This window comes from Pseudopipra pipra, chromosome 15, assembly GCF_036250125.1.
Source record: "Pseudopipra pipra isolate bDixPip1 chromosome 15, bDixPip1.hap1, whole genome shotgun sequence".
Classification (NCBI taxonomy): Eukaryota; Metazoa; Chordata; class Aves; order Passeriformes; family Pipridae; genus Pseudopipra; species Pseudopipra pipra.
The window spans coordinates 8,068,241-8,086,365 of NC_087563.1; positions in this window are offsets into that span (position 1 = coordinate 8,068,241).

The window sequence follows — 18,125 nt, forward strand, 5'->3', positions numbered from 1 at the left end:
ATGGTAGCCTGGTTCCTCCTGCAGCTGCTCCCTTCACACAAGCATCCTTGAGGAAAGCAACCAAAGAGAAAAAATTTAGGTAGTAAATGAAAAAGGAGTATTCAGTGAAGGACATTTTGTGTTACAGTAGATTTTTTTAAAGACACATTCAAAAAATGAAAGCTGCAAATATAAAACCTGGCACTACAGAGAAACCCAGCACTCAGCCTGTCTGCATCAGGCTACCCAAACAGCACCCAAAACTCAAGCCCTGAGGTTTTTATCCTCCTTAAGCCCTGCTCCCCCATTCCCATGGGGCATCTCCTCCATGTTGTGCCCGGGACTTCCCAAGGACCTTCACCAAGAGGAGAGGAAGGAAGAGAGAGCTGCCCTGCCATGGCCAAACCCATTTTGCAGCAAAGTAGGTCAAATTGAAATGCTTTGCACTCATCTGAAGGTCACTACTGTCTCCACAGCCTGTGCTGGGCAAGCTAAAGTGTATTTACATTGAGAAGATGTAGAGAGGTTTTGGAGCTGGAAGCGGTTAGAGGAAAAACAGGCTGTTAAAGAGAGCAGGAGCATGAGCCTGCATCCGAAATGGTGAATGCCAAGGGAGGAAAGAATGAAAAATCCCAAATATCAGTCATTTCCCTCAAAGGGCAGGAGTGTTAGTCCTGCCCTCCCTGCTCCTGGTAGCACTGGTAGGTGTTCCTGGTACAAAATACAGCACTGACAAGAGGTCTTGGGTAACATTTGCAGAGGGCTTTGACATGGAAAGCCTGAATTCCCCTTTACAGAGGCAAAGTCTGACAAAAGCATAATGGAAAGAGGCTTCTGACGGACAAAAATTGACTCCCTGGCACACGCACAAGCCCACGCAAACTTTCCAGCCTGCCCTCCAAGTGTGAGCACTGGTGTTTCCATTAAGTGCCTGAGAGCTCAGAAAGCATCCGGAGAAAAAGTAAACTCATGATTAGACTGAGCACAACTTTTTCCTTGAATTTCTGCAAAATTATTACAAGTAGTTTTGCAACAGGAGCAGAGATTACCCTGGTCCTTTTGTGGGTATCTCTTCTGACTGCCCTAGAGATAAGAACACAAATGTAGCCATTTTGGGGTATTTGTCTGAAATCATTTTTGGGAAGATCTGTCAGAGGAAACTTCATATAGAGTTAGAATCATAGAGGAAGAAATCACAGAATTATTCAGGTTGGAAAAGATCTCTCAGACCACCAAGTCCAACCATTCCCCCAGCACTGCCAAGGCCACCACTAACCCATGTCCCCAAGTGCCACATCTACATGTCTTTTAACATGTGACTCCTCCACTTCCCTGGGCAGCCTGACTCAATGCTTGACAGCTCTTTTGGTGAAGAATTTTTTCCTAATATCCAAAATAAACCTTCTCTGCCACAACTTGTGGCAGTTTTCTCTTGTTCTATTCCTTGTTACTTGGAAGACAAGACGCGTCCTCACCTCACTACAACCTTCTATAGAAAACAGTTTGGAAAGAGCTCTGGGTCTGGAGCCACATTGAACTTGGGGAAAGCCCAAAACTAGACCAGGCTGCCTTCCCTGCCCCTGTCCCTCCAGCATGATCCCACCACCAAGGTGGGCAATTGGGAGCCTCAGGAAGGGGACACGTCTTGACACAGCAGTTACATCATGGCCATCATTCACACATTGTACAGACTATCTCCTCTGCCCCCGTGCGTGGCTGTGAAAGCCATAGCACTGCCTGCACAGGAAAGTTATGTTAGAAAACTAATTAATGTATTTTGGCTGTCTTCTAATGAAACTCGGCAGCTGGAAGCAGGCACGGAGCCAGTGCCACGTGACCACTCAGTTCTCCCTTGGACACGTTTCAGGAATCCCTTTGCTGAAGTATCCAGTTGTCCTGCACGACTCTTTTTCCCCCCAAACTGAACTAATCAATGTCTGGCTGCAAGTTATCATGGAGGGAGGGGGAGAAACGTGCACGGAAAAGCTGTTGTACATCAACCGCTGTGTTATAAATACGCAGGCGATGCAGCCATACACAGTATTTTACTCCTCCATTTATCTCCCCGTGAGCAGAACGGCTGTAAGCGGATGAGTGCCTGCCATGGAGAGCAGTTCTGAGTGAGGTTATTGCATTCTTGACTTAAGCCCATTTTTCTGGTTTCCATGCAAACGTCAATGAATTTTAAAAGGGAGCATTCAGCCCAGACCTTCTGATTCAGACAAAACACAGTATCTCTCTATATCAGGATTATACTCTTGCTTGGCAGAGGGAGGAATCCAGTGGATTTCTCCTCCTCTCACTGTTACACCCCCCCGACTGTCCCACACGTCCCAGTTACCTCCATTGGTTGCTGCAGCCGTTCCCATGAGCGCCAGGCAGGAACACACACTGTAAATGCACAGGAATATATATGCTTGCACCTCATACATGTACACACAGACACACGTACAGGTGTGCCCGGGACCAAGGACGGCAGGAACGTAAATATGTTTTACGCCTAATTATGGAAAGTACTTTGGCAGGAGGCGGCCGGGGCACAAAGAGCTACTATTGAGGTTCCTCAAGCTGTGGCCTCCATTCAGCACACAATTGACAATATTTAGACAGTATGGGCTAGTTCCTTCCTTTGCAAGGTAACTTCCTCGTCTGGCAGCCCTCGGGCAGGCTGTAAATGACCTTGTGTTTAAGGACAGTGTCAAATCAAATAAGCGGTCAAGGGAAAACCGCGCCTGCTCGCCTTCCCTGCGTCGCCACCGTTGCTTTTCTGTTCTCTTCTTTCTCTTCAGGGTACTGGCAGCTCCTCGGGTTCAGCAGAGCTGAAAGCTCCATCAGCAGACGCCCCTGTGCTGCCCAGCAGGGAGGCAGCAGGCAGAGCGTGCTGAGTGATCCCACTGCCCAAAGCGGGGGAAAAAATGATGGCATGCAAATGAAGACTTACTTATTAATCCCAAAGGAATTTCATTTGGGGTTTTGTCTCTCCCACCACTCATCTCCCATTTCCAGCCTTCCCCAGGCAAACATTTTCCTATCAGATGCCCAAAGGTTTTCTGGTCTTTCACTGTGCAGCTTCATTACCAATCCCTTCCTTGCTGTCCGTGCCCTGCTCCGATTTGCCTCCCATAACACACGGTTCCAGACCACAAGGCACATTGACTTCTGGAAGTCTGGCTCTAAAACCAAATAAAAAGCTTTTCATTGACACTCAAGTGTAGGTGCAGCAAGTCAAAAGCCTTATTTTCATGTTTTACAGTGCTCCCACCTGAATAAATTCATTTTAAGTGCCACTTTTCCATTTGTGGATTATGAAAGGTTGGGAGGTCTGGATGCCATCACCAGGGACCAAAAAGCAATATATTACCCACTGCAGGAGTCTGTCAGTGCTTCTGTATCCCACAGTCATCATCACTGCAGGGCATTTTAAAGCACTTACCCTGAGCTTGCCTTCAACACATGGATGGATGATGGACATCAGCTCTGCTGCTCACAGGGAGGGGCAGGCAAGTAGCCATAAAGCTATGGTGGGACTTGAATGTGACATGGCTCAGTGGAAAAAAAAAAAAATCACTAATATAAAATATTTCCTAATCCACCCACCTTCCTGCTCCCCTTTGGAGCAGAACGGCTCCATTGTACTGCAGGGTTTGCTCAAGGCAGAGCCTGTGCAGGGAAGGGAGGTCTTGCACCATCCCTTGGTATGAACACACACCCCCCAAATCCAACCAGGACTTTTGCAACAACCCAGTTTAGATACAAGTGCAACTCTGCCCATTTCCAGCTGTAGCACTCAGCACCACCTTAAATTACAAATTACTTGTTCCTGTGGGTGTAAATGCAAGAGTTTGAGGCAGATGTAGCACACCAAAAGCTACAGTAGAAATATGGAGAAATAAAGTGGCACAGGATTGTTGGCTCTGCCTGTATTTAATTTTCCAGCCCTTTTTAATCATACAGAACCATAGCTTAGGTGTGTTGGAGCATCACTGGCTGCTAACCCAGACGATAAATGTGCTCTGTGTGCCCAGCTAAAAGATCTGAAAATCTGTCCACAGTAGGAACATGCACCATCCTATCAAACACATAGAACATCAGCAACCTCAGCATCTTCCATGGAGGAGGATTCACCAGGTTTAAAATCCAGATCACAGGGATTCCAGAAGCTAGAGGTGCTCTCTCAACCTGCTTCCTCCCACTCAGCACAAGCAAGATTTGCCACAGCCCTTGGTGGCTCTCAAGGAAAACAGGGAAGGTTTGAGTTTATTTCACTTGTGCAAGGAAACTCCACTGACAAATCCAACAGGCTGAGGAGCTGCAGCATATGGTTCCTCACTCCTCACACACACAGCCCTCCACAGTAATGCAGGGACAGAAGCACTAGGTGGCAAAAAAAGCCAACAGGTCCTTATTAGTTACACTCTGGAAATGAGCACTAATGTCTGTATAAAATTTCAGGTACTTTAATAACAACCGTGATGGGCATCAGCCCATATCCCACCAGCATGTTTTATTGTTCCCAGTGAAGGACAGAAGTGAGGGCTCACAATTATACAAAAAAAAAGGGGGAGGAAGGGGTTCAATCCCAAATTGTTACTGAATAAATATTACCAAAGTAGAAATAATATCTTGCTGGATTTCTGTGTACCATTTCCTTCCTGGTAATGGCAGTGTAATAAAGCATCAAAATAAACAGTAATCAAAAAAATAAATGGCTGGAATTGGTCTGTAATTCCAGATGAGAAACATCTGCAGGGGTAGATCAGCAGATCTTTTCTCTTTTTCCTGGGCAATTAGTTGGACAATTCTGTGCTCTTATAGGTAAAATTATTCTCCCAACCTCTTCTATCACCTCATAAATTAAACCAGTATTTTTGGAAAGGAAGGAAAAATCAATAAATACCTCTAGATAAATAAGAGCAAAAGACTCCCCTAGATGTAGTTGAGCCTCCTGCCTTGTGACTGTTTCCTGTGCAGCCCTCCTCATTTCTAGCTGTGCTTTCTCAAAAGGACGGGGGGAAAAAACCAACCCTCAAATGCTTTAAAATTTAAAAATAAGATTGTGATTTTTCTTATGCTAAAATGAACATAAAATAACAGATGGATTAGACCAACGTATCGACTGTCTGACTTGTTACAGACAATAAACAAGGACAGTCTCATTAATTTTGGAACCACCACTGCCAATTACGAAAGCATTGTGTTTGCCATACACATTGATTAGAAAAGCTGTTTATTTGAACTAATAAAGCAGTAAATGAGCTGAAATTGTCTTTTCTTTATTTTTAATATGATAAATGGAATAAACTATGAGTACATCTGTTCCAAGCCTCTTTTCCACAACATGTTATGTCTGAAAAGCCTGAAAAATGTTTCTTTCTATTCCAACATTTCAAAGTAATGATTTTCTGCAAAGCATCACCTACAAAACATCCATCAGGCTTACACAGTTTAATCCTCATTCTGCATTTAGTTCCCTTTCTGAGCTAAACCACATTACATGGGAGGAGAAAACAGGCATTAGCCTGCAGATAAACCGTGGGCATCGCTGGCTCAGCACCCCAGGGTGCAGATCTCTGACATGCCATAGAATCATGGAATCATTTATATTGAAAAATACCTCTAAGATTGTCGAGTCCAACTGTTAACCCACCTCTAAACTAAGTCCCCAAGTGCCACATCTACATATTCAAGTTGCCGAGGTGATTTCCTTCAGACAAACCTGTGTCATGACAGTAGGAAGAAGTCAGAGGGCCAGACACATGCTCAATTTTAGCCACAAAACTATTTTTCATCTCTCATTCTCACTATTTTTTAAAACCGTGCTGCTCAGTTCTGAGTCTCCCCCAACTAGGATAAAGCCCTGGTCATCTAGAACAGCACACAAACCTCTAGGATTTTAAAAACATTTCCACCAAATAGTAAAGTCCCTACACAATCTGTGCAGCACTGCAGCAGTCCTTGCTCTACTGAGACACCACCTTATGATGTTATTCAATAAAGTAAATGCTGAACCTTCTTTTTGCCCAGGTGCTATGATGACAAGAACATGTTTAGGTAAATCCATGGTCCAGTTTTGGGATCTCCCAGGACCAGTCCAGCTGGAATAGACTTGCTCCCAGCACCACCTCTGAATGGGAGCTCAGTAAATCAGCAAATTAAAAAAAAAATTAGCAGATAATGAGCACCTTTTTTTAGGTTGTGGTCAAGTAATTTGCTTTGCTAAGAAGGGATTTTTTAATTGTATTTAGTGGGTTTTTTACATCAGCCATGGAGAAGTTTCTACATAAAGGAAAAGCAAACAGCTGAGGAGTCTTCCCTGGGCTTTGATCCTCCCTGCAGAGAGTAAACCATGAAGTGTTTGTTAAATCCTAATCCGATTTAAAACTGCTTTTGAGTGCTTTAGGGGAGGAAGTGCTGGCTCTCACTGTCTCATTCAGCCCAGGGTTTTAAAGCTGTGTTACTCTGCCTGTGCAAAGCCAGGATCCCCCTCCCGGGCAGCTGTTGCTTCTGCCAAAAACACCCACCTCGAGATAAAGCTAATTCAAACTGGAAGTGAATACATCTCTTCGTGTGGGCTCCCTGTAGAAAGCTCTGTGCAGCTCCCCAGTAACTCAGCTCTCAACTGTATAAAGCAGGGGAACACAGTTCAAGCAAGAGAGAGAAGCTGACTCTGTGCTGGCAGTCACTAAAATACACACCTAACAAGGCAAGTTGGAGAGGCGTTTAACACAAAGTTACTCCCCTGACGCCCAGGAACCCTGAGCACCACACAGGCACCAGCACATGAACACACATCTCATCTCATGGAATATGGATCCCAACATGCCACAGCAGGTACCAGAGCTACCAAGGAATTCTCATCCTGGGCAGGCCTGGCTTTGCTGCGACAGACTCTGCTGAGAGCACAACCCATCCCAACACCAAAGAGCAGCTTTCAACCCAAATCTCCTAAAAAGCATTTATGGGATGTGGATACAGATGAGTATTTTTTAACATAGGTTGGTTGAACTTAGCACAGAAAACAATTTATACTTTTCTTTTAAAAATACCATTTCAAAGGGAATCAACATCCAGCAAGCAGCAAAAAACTAGTGCAATGATTGTTGACCAAACTGTAGCTGCAACATCTTTCCCATGGCAGTTTCTCACATTATGGGTAGATGGGTTTTAAGTCACCCATTGTTTATTCCAATACCTTGTTATTCTCTGGACCCCTCAGATTTGTTGTCAACAAAGAGATTATCTGGAAGTGAAACTGGGCATAGGTACACCTGTAACCCAATAACTCTGTTATTACAGAGTCAGAGAGATGTAGGACCCTGCTAGACCAGGAGCCAGAATGACAACCCTGGCTTCAAAGGGTTTATGAAGGAGAAAACCAGGAACACTGAAGATTTAGGATCCCCACATCTGGATTCTGTCACTGTAGCAGGATAAAACAAAGCTGTAATCCAACCTTCTTTGGTCAAGTGTGGATCAGAAGATGAGTGTACACAGCTCGGCGGGTCGTTGTTTTCTGTGAGTTCAGTCCACTAAGAGCCTGTTAGGAGCAGAGATTTCAATATGAAAACTAGGGCCCCAGGACACCAGGATTAGAAATGTGCTGGCAACTGGCAAGATGAACAGTTTCCTTGGCTGGAGCCAAAAAGCAGCAATTTTGCCCTGGAACTGTTTATGAATCCCAGCTCCAGAAAAGCTTAAGAGGCTCAGTGTGGCCACTGACACAGTAAAACCAGTCCTTGTGTTTGCAGGACACAGGTGTCAGTTCCGGGGTGATGGAACAACGTGGATCTTCAGGGGCAAAAACAATCTTCCATGTGCCAATGTACACTCAGTCATGACTACACTTCCCCTGTTACTGGATCCCAGCTTAAACGGGGTCTAAGAGCTGCCTCAGCCCAACAGTGAATGATTTAATGTTCCTCAGGGAGTTTCAAAAGGTAGGAGTGGGGAAAGGCAACAGCAGGACCCTCCCCTCCTTTCCACAAGCGACTTCTAAAGAGCGAAATGACCTTTACTTCAGGAGATTGTGCTTATGTAGCAAGAATGTCATATTTTTTTAAGTGATCTCTTTTCAAACAATTAAAATACACGCCCACACCATATGCAAGGACACGAGTCAAATCTCTGCTTTACATCACGCACGGCCCTTTTAAATGACATCTCCTTTTTCCGGGGTGGAAAATCACAGTCAGCATTTGTATATAAATATTATTACACAGCTTGAATGTAGAAGCCAGGAAACAGAGAGTGCTGCATGACAACGTGCTAAAAATTCCTTGCTGCATTTTTTTTTTGTGTGAAGAACCCGGCGCTGTTTGCACAGGAATCCCATTGTCACACACGGCGTTGTGCTCACAGCGGCTCACACGGGACCAACACGTTGTCCTAGAACCAGAGCACAACAGCACGAAGGAAATTGTCTGCCCATCTTCTGACCTGGTTCACTGCTCTTCTAAAAGTTACAGATTAGTGTAACCTGTGCATACATTAAATCCCAGACTATTGTTGTGCTCTGACTACTTATATGCCTACGAACAATAACATGTTAATTAGGAGTGTGAACATCTCCTCCAAAAAGAAGTAGATGAAGAAACCATGTTGGCACACATTCTCTTTGAAGTAGTAATAGCATTACTTATCTTAATATTACTTTATTTTAATAAAAGTACTTTTTAATAGACAAATTGTCAACCCACAACAGTCCTCTTTCGTAGCCCACAAGTAACTGACAAGGCCAAAGACTAGGACTTGGCTTTGTTTTGGGCTAAGATCAAGCATAGGATCAGCTTACCGTGCAATACCTTGAGCCTGTCTGAGTGGCATGAGATCCTAATTTCTCCTGGGACACTTTAACTTGCTATTTCTGAGCTAGAGAGACAGTACTTTAATAGTCCAGGGCTTTTCCATCTCCAAGGAACAAATGACAACACCTGAAGCTGGAATCTCCAGCCTCCAGTTCATCAAACCCTAATCCTCCCATATCAAATGGTCAACTCTCTGGTGCTAAAAATACTCCAAACTGGCCGACGCCAGCTCTTTAACCATCCATAAATAGTGGTTGGTTTTTTGAAAGCCACACACTTCCATGTGTCCACAATGTGCTGCTTGACTTTGAAAACAAAAACACTTCCACTGGAGATACACACTGTTCCATTAAAAAAGTCGATCCAATCCCTGAGGCATGAAAACCTTAAGTGGGGATAAGCCACGTCCGGAACACGCCGATCACAAATATCCAACCGACAAAACACTGGGCACTTTGGGGATGCTGCAGCACTGACACTAAATACTTTCTGTTTAAAAGCACAAAGATAATCAAATACAGAGTAAAAAAAGAAATTCCATCACTAACACCGACACACTGTAGGATTGGCAGAGCATGCAAATGCTGGACAGCCCCTCGTTAGGGTTGTCCTTAAAGAATCTTACTGGGTTCCTGCTGGACAAATCAAAACTGACTTGTCAAAGATGCTAAAGTTACTTTGGGCTTCATCAGAGAGCCTGGGACAGAAAAGAAACACGTGACATCCCCCTAAAGTGCATGTTTTTGGAAAAATATGTGGTTGTGTGGTAAGGTCCTGCACAAGATGTGAAAACCAGGAGAGGTGGTCGTTTCCATTCTACCTCTGGTTTCACTGCTCTACAAATCTCACTATAAATTGCTGAAGAGCGACAGCAAAACCTTCCCCACACCCTTCAGAGCTTCCAACATCAAAGCCCTTCAGCTGAGCCCATGGAGCAGCTGGACCAGGGCCTCCTACCTAAATACCCTCAGGATCTTTCAGTAGGACAAATCCACATAATTTTATTATTCGTATCACTGAATTTGTCTAGATATGACAAAAAATTTCGAGGGTTCCCTGCCCCTTTGGCTGCCAAGCTCCTGTCAGGGATGTCAATTCACAGATCAACTATGAGAATTTAACATTCCTGACAATGCTGGAGGCCAAGATTTGATTTGACTATGAAAATTCAGGGTTATATCTAGACTTGATCCATCCTGTTTCTAATTACTTTGATAACTGAGACAAATTTTGAGGTGAAATCTCAAATCTCTTGCAACACATGCTTTAATGAAAAATAAATTCACAAAACCAACGGATAAATAGGTCAAAATTTTTACAAATAACTTTTCCCTTCTAACTTTAACCAATTCAAAGGATACCAGACATAACTCAATGGTCTTGGAAAGTGTTAGCATCCATTAGGTGGACAGAGGACTTTCCTTTTAAACTGAAAAAGTGGGGTTTGAGATTGGACTGAAACGTAAATCTCATAATTCCAAAAATCCTGGACCAGAAAGCTGTTACATATTTTTACACCAGTTCCTCCTGTCTAGTTTTCCATTTCTCAACCATTTCCTGTTTGTCCCACAGATAAGAAAAGCCCCTACACTGCGCCGTGCACCGAAACGCCTGCGAGACGTGCACAAGGACTTCAGAGTATTTTCCCTCAGAGGAACTCGACCGTCACATCCCATTACATTTGGAACTCGGGCTATTTTTGCCCTGTGCATCATTCAGTGCTTGTCCTCGCTGCCTCTCGCCTGCCAGGACGATGACTAACTTTCTCCCTTCACTTGTTCCCTCCACCCCTGAGAACATTCACATCCATCTGGAGTTTCTCACAACAAAATATTTTTAAGCTAACCAAAACACCGTAAAACAGGATCAGCAAACTCTGCTTGCTCGTCCCTGCATCCTCCCAGGTCTTGGCACACACAGCACCGGCCTCGCAGCAGAGCTGGTGCCCTTGACCTTGGGTTTGGGGAGGGTGGAGGCTCTTGTTGATGCCAGCGTGGCTCTGCAGGGCACCTGAGTGAGGATTCTTTGACTTGGGGACTACACAGGCCTTCTCTTAACCAATTAGATCCTGTTCAATCACAGAATGGGTTGGAAGGGATCTTAAAGCTCATCTCATTACACCTCCTTCCACTATCCCAGGTTGCTCCAAGCCCCTGCCCAACCTGGCCTTGAACACTTCCAGGGATGGGGCAGCCACAGCTCCTCTGGGCAACCTGTGCCAGGGCCTCCCCACTCTCACAGGGAAGCATTTCTTCCCAACATCCCATCTAACCCTGTCCTCTGTCAATGTGAATCGATTCCCCTTGTCCTGTCACTCCATGTCCACCTTTCCGACTGCTCTGAGACTCACTTCACCCCCCCAGTCCCAGCAGGAAAAAAAGGCTCTGGAAATGCTTTATCCAAACTACCAGTATTCTACTCAAAGAGTAGGAAGCTGAGGAGGGGCACAAACAAAAGGACAGTATTAAATGAACAACATTGTAACAGTGCTAAAATGCAGCAGAGGACACAGGCTTCGAGGTGTGGGAAAATCCTGATAACCAAGAGTGTGTGGCAAGGAGAGGAGGGAGAAGGCAAGCCAGCTTCAAGAGGGTTGTCCAAGGCTGGCCTGGACATGCCACTGCTGGGAAGGGCCAAGAAGGACCTGGACCCTGCAGAGAGGGGGTGCAGCAAGCCCTGAACTACCAATACCACTCACCCTGGTCCCATGTTTTTGCCTTTCTGTACCTCAAAGTCAACACTACATTTAAATACTGAACAGTTTGCTTGGATAAAGTGACACAAAGCTGACCACTTCCTACCCCCACATGGCACCAGCTTGCAGAAGGGCTTGCCATGCATCTCCCCATGTTGTACTGGGGCTTCTCCCAACAGCACAGGGGTCCTGAGCCTGAATCCTCCTGCCAAACCCCAGAACTGACATGGTGCTTTCCCATCTGCCCCCCATGAGGCCAAAAAAACAGATCTTTGAAAAGCAAACTCTTAATAATTTCAAATACTATCTGCTTTTGTTCATCAGCAGCCAGGCTAATTACTATGCTGAGTAAATCCATCACCTGAAAGGTGTTGAGCTGTTCATCTTCATGCTGCATGTCCCTGGCATTGATAAGTCACTGACTTGTAGGAATAAAGAAAAACTCTGAAGAGAACCAGGAACAGCAGAAAGGAAGAACAAGAAGATGCCCAATAAAGAGCTCATAAGTAACAAAGCAAGAAAAAAAAAGCTTTTGAGATCCATTAAAGGCAAATCATTTACATTTACTTTTCCTTCTGGTGCTGTTCTAAGTTTCCACATTACTGCACCATTAATTAGGCAAAACTACAGGAAACGATGGGTATGTTGACAGAGCATCAAGTGTTGGACTCGGCCCAGCAAAGCTGTCATAACATCCTGATATACAACATGAGGGTGCTGTGGGCTGATGGGATTTTTAAAGAAAAAAATAAACCACTACGGAACACTAAACCCCAGTAATTTTGTCAAAGGCAACAGGTTAAGGCCACAATGAAAAGTGGGGTTTAAGTGCAAAAAAAAAAAAAAAAATTTCCTTTGAAATCACAAATTTTCCTTCTGTAAGTTTTTAATGGATATAATCTGGGTATTTTCAAAGCAGGGACAGGAGGAAATTAGTCAGGAAAATATTTAAGTGTTAGAATATGGTAATTATATACAATTATGTGACTCTGTAAGACCCAACGATACTTCAAAGAGGGAAGGGCCGGGTTGATTTTGTTCTACTGCCATAGCCTGTGGAGGAGTAAACATATGAGGGATGGAAAAACAAGGGGATCAGAGCTGATCCTGCAGGGAGAGGGAGATCCCCCTCACCTATGTCCATCAAGGCAATGTTGGGAGGAAAACACACTATCAACCCACTGGAGCATTCACACTAAACCTTAATTTGGAACACATTTGCACCAGTTCCCCAAAGAACAGTACTTTCGTGAAGGAGCTTTAACTTGAAGGAATATTTTCACTTGCAACTTATTTCAGCAGTTATAAATCACGAATTAAATGTTACATTTCACCCTTTTCCTCTGTGATATGTGTTACAGAGACACTTGACTCCAAAAACCAAAACGAGTTAAAAATGACTGTGTGGGACTGAAAATGGGAGCCACACAAACCATATTGATGTTACAGGGCTCAAAGGAGCTCTAGTTAAAATATGCAGTTAGTTAATAATCACCAATCCTGGGGAACCAGCAAAGAGCTACAGTACTGAATGATTTTATGGTATAAAAAACCCCAACCCAATTGTTTTTCACACAGCCCTTGCTACCCACAGCATGCAGACAACCATCTCAGCAAAGTCCTTGTATTTTAAACTTTAACCTCAGAAATAACAGAAATTACTCCACAGTAATACCATTAACTATTGCAGCAGCTACGCTGGGATTACATATGTGCCTTTCTGCTCCAAGTTTCATAAACTGCAGGCCAGAAATGAAAGAGGAAAGAGACATTCATGGTGCCTGGGCAATCTGGCTGTCAGATCCAGTGATTTAGCCATTTGCATTGTAGGACTTCAGCTCTTTTAAAAGAAACAGCCCCAACAACTTACCCAGCAAATCAAAACTAATTGGTCGCAAAAAATATTTTAAAGCTGGCAATAGATTATTTAACTGAAGAGACCTCAGAGATCATTTTGATGTAGTTCATTTTTGGGAAAAGCTCAATTCTACAGAAGGGGGAAAAAAAGCAAGAATATAACAGTAACTTATTTGACCTTTTGTGCAGATACATTAATTCAGTGTGGCTGTTTGTGATCAGCATCCCTGTCTATATCACGTGGAAGGTAGGTCTTATCCCTGTCAAAACAAAGATTGAGTTGTTGTCTGTTTTTGATCACTTCAATATATGTGCAAAAAGCTAATTGATATCTAAGTGTTTACTTTGCTGTTCATTAGTTACATCATGGAACCTGCAGTGAAAAGTTATGTGACTTCTTAGGAAGGAATTAGAAGGTTTCATATTCAAAACGTATCTGGGTACTAGCAAGGGTTTCAGGAAAGGATGCAGCATTTTCTCAGGCTGCTGTCAATAATTTGTAGCTCTCTTCATGGACTGGAGAAGTGAGAACAATCCCAATACTCAGATTTTTCAGGCTCAGACTGGCCTGCTATAGCAATACAGACACCAACAGGCCTGTGAAGCACTGCTGCATGGTCAACATGACTTTTAAGGTCAGGACTTTTCCACAGTGTTGCTTTGTTTTCCAGAGAACATCATTTCCTCCATATGAAAATTCATTTCTTAGTCACAGGTGAAGTGACCTGGTGCTGAGAGCACTGAGCCAGCAGGTACCAGCTGGTGGCATCAGTTCTTCCTTGGCATTTAAAAAGCAAATATACACCTATCCCAAGCCCATCAATCCATTCAGAAAGACAATTTCCAGCTGTTCCAGATCCAGCAGGGACAGGCTGTGCCCTGCCAGGGACCACTTGCCTCCATCAAGGCCATTGGCCACATCTGGCAGCAGCTGGGCAGATTTGCCCAAACAGGTGGTGACAAAAGGGACAAGAGTGAAGCCTCTAGCAGGCCCAAGAGGGTTCCCACAATTTAGGGTATTTCAGGAGTAGGTTTGTTAAAACTTGCGGGTCTGAGCACTCACAGACTGGGCTATGGGAGAGAGGAGCTGGGCTGCCCATGTCCCCCACCCATCGAGCTCCTGCATCCCCATAAAGCTCCACATGTCCAGTGGGGACATGGGACAGAGGAATTATTCCATTTGCATTACTGAGTTGCAGGACAGCCAAGCTCCCCTGGCAGACCTGCCAGGGTCCCCAGACACGGGAAGCTTCACAGAAGGGACCTTTGACTTGTCACATCTCAGGAGATCTGGGGCCAGGGCTCCCAGGCACTCACAGAGAATGTGGATAGCAACACTTCCCCTGCCCTGAAAATATGTTTGCATTTGTTCACTTAGTTGCTAAAAATGCTCGAGTCACATGGGAACGCCTGGGAATGCAGCCCAGGAATTTCGTTTGTAAGCAGAATTGTGTTTCTGGAGACTATTGACCTGAACTGTAAATAAATATTCAGAAAAAAAAATAGACATATTCCCAACTTATGGTCCTTGAGATGATCTAGTCAATCAGAAACGGTTGAAATATTTCCCTCACTGATGTACTATCAAATGCCTGAGTCCTGTAGGTTGGAAAATAACGAACAGCCCTTCCAAGAAGATTGAGCAGCAGGTCCAGTTTCAGACCTGGAGCCTAAGATGGGAAAATCCATATCTCAGACTTAGAATCTCTGCCTGATAACAAGCGCTGCTGTTCTGCCAGCTGGACAGCAGGAAGGATCACAGCAGCCTCAGAGTCCTGTTTATCCATTACAACCAGGCTGTACCTGCTCTCTGCCCTGAGGATTTGTGCAAACTGCAGCTCCGCAGAGCAGCCAGTCCAAAATCCATATCCTAGTCATGTACCAGCTGCAGAACTTGCATTTATCTCAATGGATTTTTTTGATCCCAGTGAATGGCAAATTGCTCTGATATACTGAGTTCAGATTTTGAGACAAAAAAACAGCCACCACACAGCAAACATAAATCAGAAAACATCTTCAAAACAGCAAAACTGAAAAAAAATGAAAGCAAAAGATGGTGCACTCAGGTGGAATTAAAGTTGCCAGACAAGTCAGATGCACTCATAAAAAATAAAGAAGTTTAACACCCAAACCCTCAAAAAAACCCCCTTATATACCTTATATGTTCAGGGCCAGGTTGGACAGGGCTTGGAGCAACCTGGTCTAGTGGAAGGAGTCCCTGCCCATGGCAGGGGTTGGAATGAGATGAGCTTTCCCTTCCAACCCAAACCGTTTTAGGATTCTATGATTTACCACTTTTTGAGTCCAACTTTGCTGCACAGACTTCTGTTTAGGTTTACTTCAGGTCTTTTTATACCACTCATAAGGAATTGGTACGGAATTTCCCACCACAGAGTGTAGCTGCAGCACCAGTTCAAGACAAAAGACCATCCCTTATCCCTGAGTAAAACATTCACGTCTTCCCTGAAAAGAAAACCAAAGCCAGTTTCCATTCCTTGTGTTAAAACTCAAAATAACACCGAACGTCTCCATAGCCAGGTAAGGCCACAGAGCAGAACTACAAGGGAAGGAAGGAAATGAAACACTTGGCGTTAATTATGCAAAACAAGATGTGACTCCAAGGATGTGAGTAATGTCTGGATACAGCAACAGGTGCCTGATAAGAGAGGAGGAAGGCCAGACCTTTCATCTGTGCCGCAGAAGCGGATGGCTGCGAGAGCTTCATTTGGAACAGAGATAACGATTCTTAGTCACCCCCAGGGCAGTTTACAGAGTTTATGAGGTGATTTCATAACGAGAGGGGATGCGTTGCCCTGTGTTGGGGAGCCTGGCTGTGGGGGAGAGGCCCCTCCTCTGTTCTGGGGCATTTCAAGGCAGCAAGATAAACCACAGGAACACTTCCATGATGTATTGCTGTGCAGATGAGCCCAGCACTTCTTTCTACCCAACACATACAGATACTGTGACATCCATCCTTTCTGGGTTACAATGGTGGGCTTACTTCCTGCAGAGGCCGGGAGAATCCAGGAGGAAGCTCGTGAGAAGTGGCATCTCCTGGGGGAGCAAAAGGCTCAATCATTTCCCATCCTCCCAGATTCCTCCAATCTTCAGATCACACACCGCCCTGTGAGACCTGCACTCAGCCCAATATCTCCACAGCTAAACAGGCACTTCTGTTTTCTGTTTGGCATCTCTTTTGTAGCACCTGAGTTCTGTTTGGCATCTCAGCACAGACCCAGTTCAGGTTGCAACCAAGAGCCCACGATACCATTGCCGACAGCAGCCACCGTTTTCCCAACATTTTTGTCATTCCACACCAACCCCCTCTTATTTATCTCCAGGCATGACAGACCAGCACAGTAACTGCTGGTAGCAATGTACAAGGAGAGGGGAATTCCTATAGCAACATCCAAACTACTTATCTGACTTATGTATGACAAATATTTGGCACAATACATCAGTACATTATCAGCAGGATAATCTTTCCTACTCTCCCTATGGCTAGAGGCATCACAAGCATCTAACACACCAGGAATATGTGCTGCTGCCCCAGATGGATTTTGCAGCAATGCATTTCCATGTAAGGTGCATATTGTGTCAGTGGATTAAGAGATAAACATTCAGTTTTCCAGGTTTTGTCAAGTATTTCTGAGAGTTAGGTGATAAAAAACTGAAATTCTCTTTTTTCATTGTTAATAGGAAATTTTAATCTACAGTTTCCAACACTAAAATTTACACAGAAATGATTAACAAATAACGAGAAGGAAAAAGTTCTTCTCCTTGTATCACCAACAGAGGGCAAAACCATCCATATGGGCACCCTTTGGTTCCAAGGTTACAAACCACTTTTCCATAATAACTTGTACACAGTGCCAGCAAATTAGAAAATTCCATATGCAGTATCAGTTGAGACAGGGAATTAGCTACTTCCTCACGCAGGAGTGCTGCTTCCACGCCGACTTACCGTAAGCCTCCCAACACCAGCCAGAAAGGATTTGGAGGAACACGAAAACCTCAGCAGATAAAGTCTACACATCTGCTCCTGATCCAGCTTAAAGACAGTAAAATGCCAAGTGGCCAAAGATTTAAGACAGAACATGGCTACACATTCAAAACGCCTCCAAAGCCAGAGTTACGCGTTCCCCGGGGGGTTGCACTTTCACTTTCCTAAATTGCCTGCATATTTGCTTTTTTCTGATGGCAGATTAGGAACCCTGCATTTCCTTAAACCGCCAGCTTTGGGCCAAGACACACACGCCCTGCCTGGAGCTCTGCCAGCCCGCACTCGCACAGCCAGATCTGGAGAACCACGTTCCAACGTGAGCCGCTCCGAAGGGAGCCCAGGAGCCGGCTGCCGGTGACTGCCAGGCACTCACACAGACCCAGCTCTCCCAGGCCACTCGGGCTTTTCCATGGATATACAAGAACAAAATTAAAGAACTTCAGAGGGGGCAAGGCAAGTGTGGCAGTGCCACAATTCATCCCAGGGAAGAAATCATGTTAAAAAATCTACAGCATTTCAGGGTTTAAATGTGCATGAAATGAGTGAGCAATTCATTTCCTGCGTGAGAAAGGAGTGCAGAGTTTGGTATCATGAGCACTGCCAACATGTATAAGCATATTACATGTCCCAGGATAAGTCTTATTCCTCTTACAGCCTCAGCTTCCAGAATCCCACAATGATAACACAGTGCTCCTCCCTGGCACTCTATCAGCCCCAGAACCCTTGTTACAAGGACAATCTCCTCCCTACAGGCACAGAAGAACTGGGGAGATTTGGGAAGCAGAGC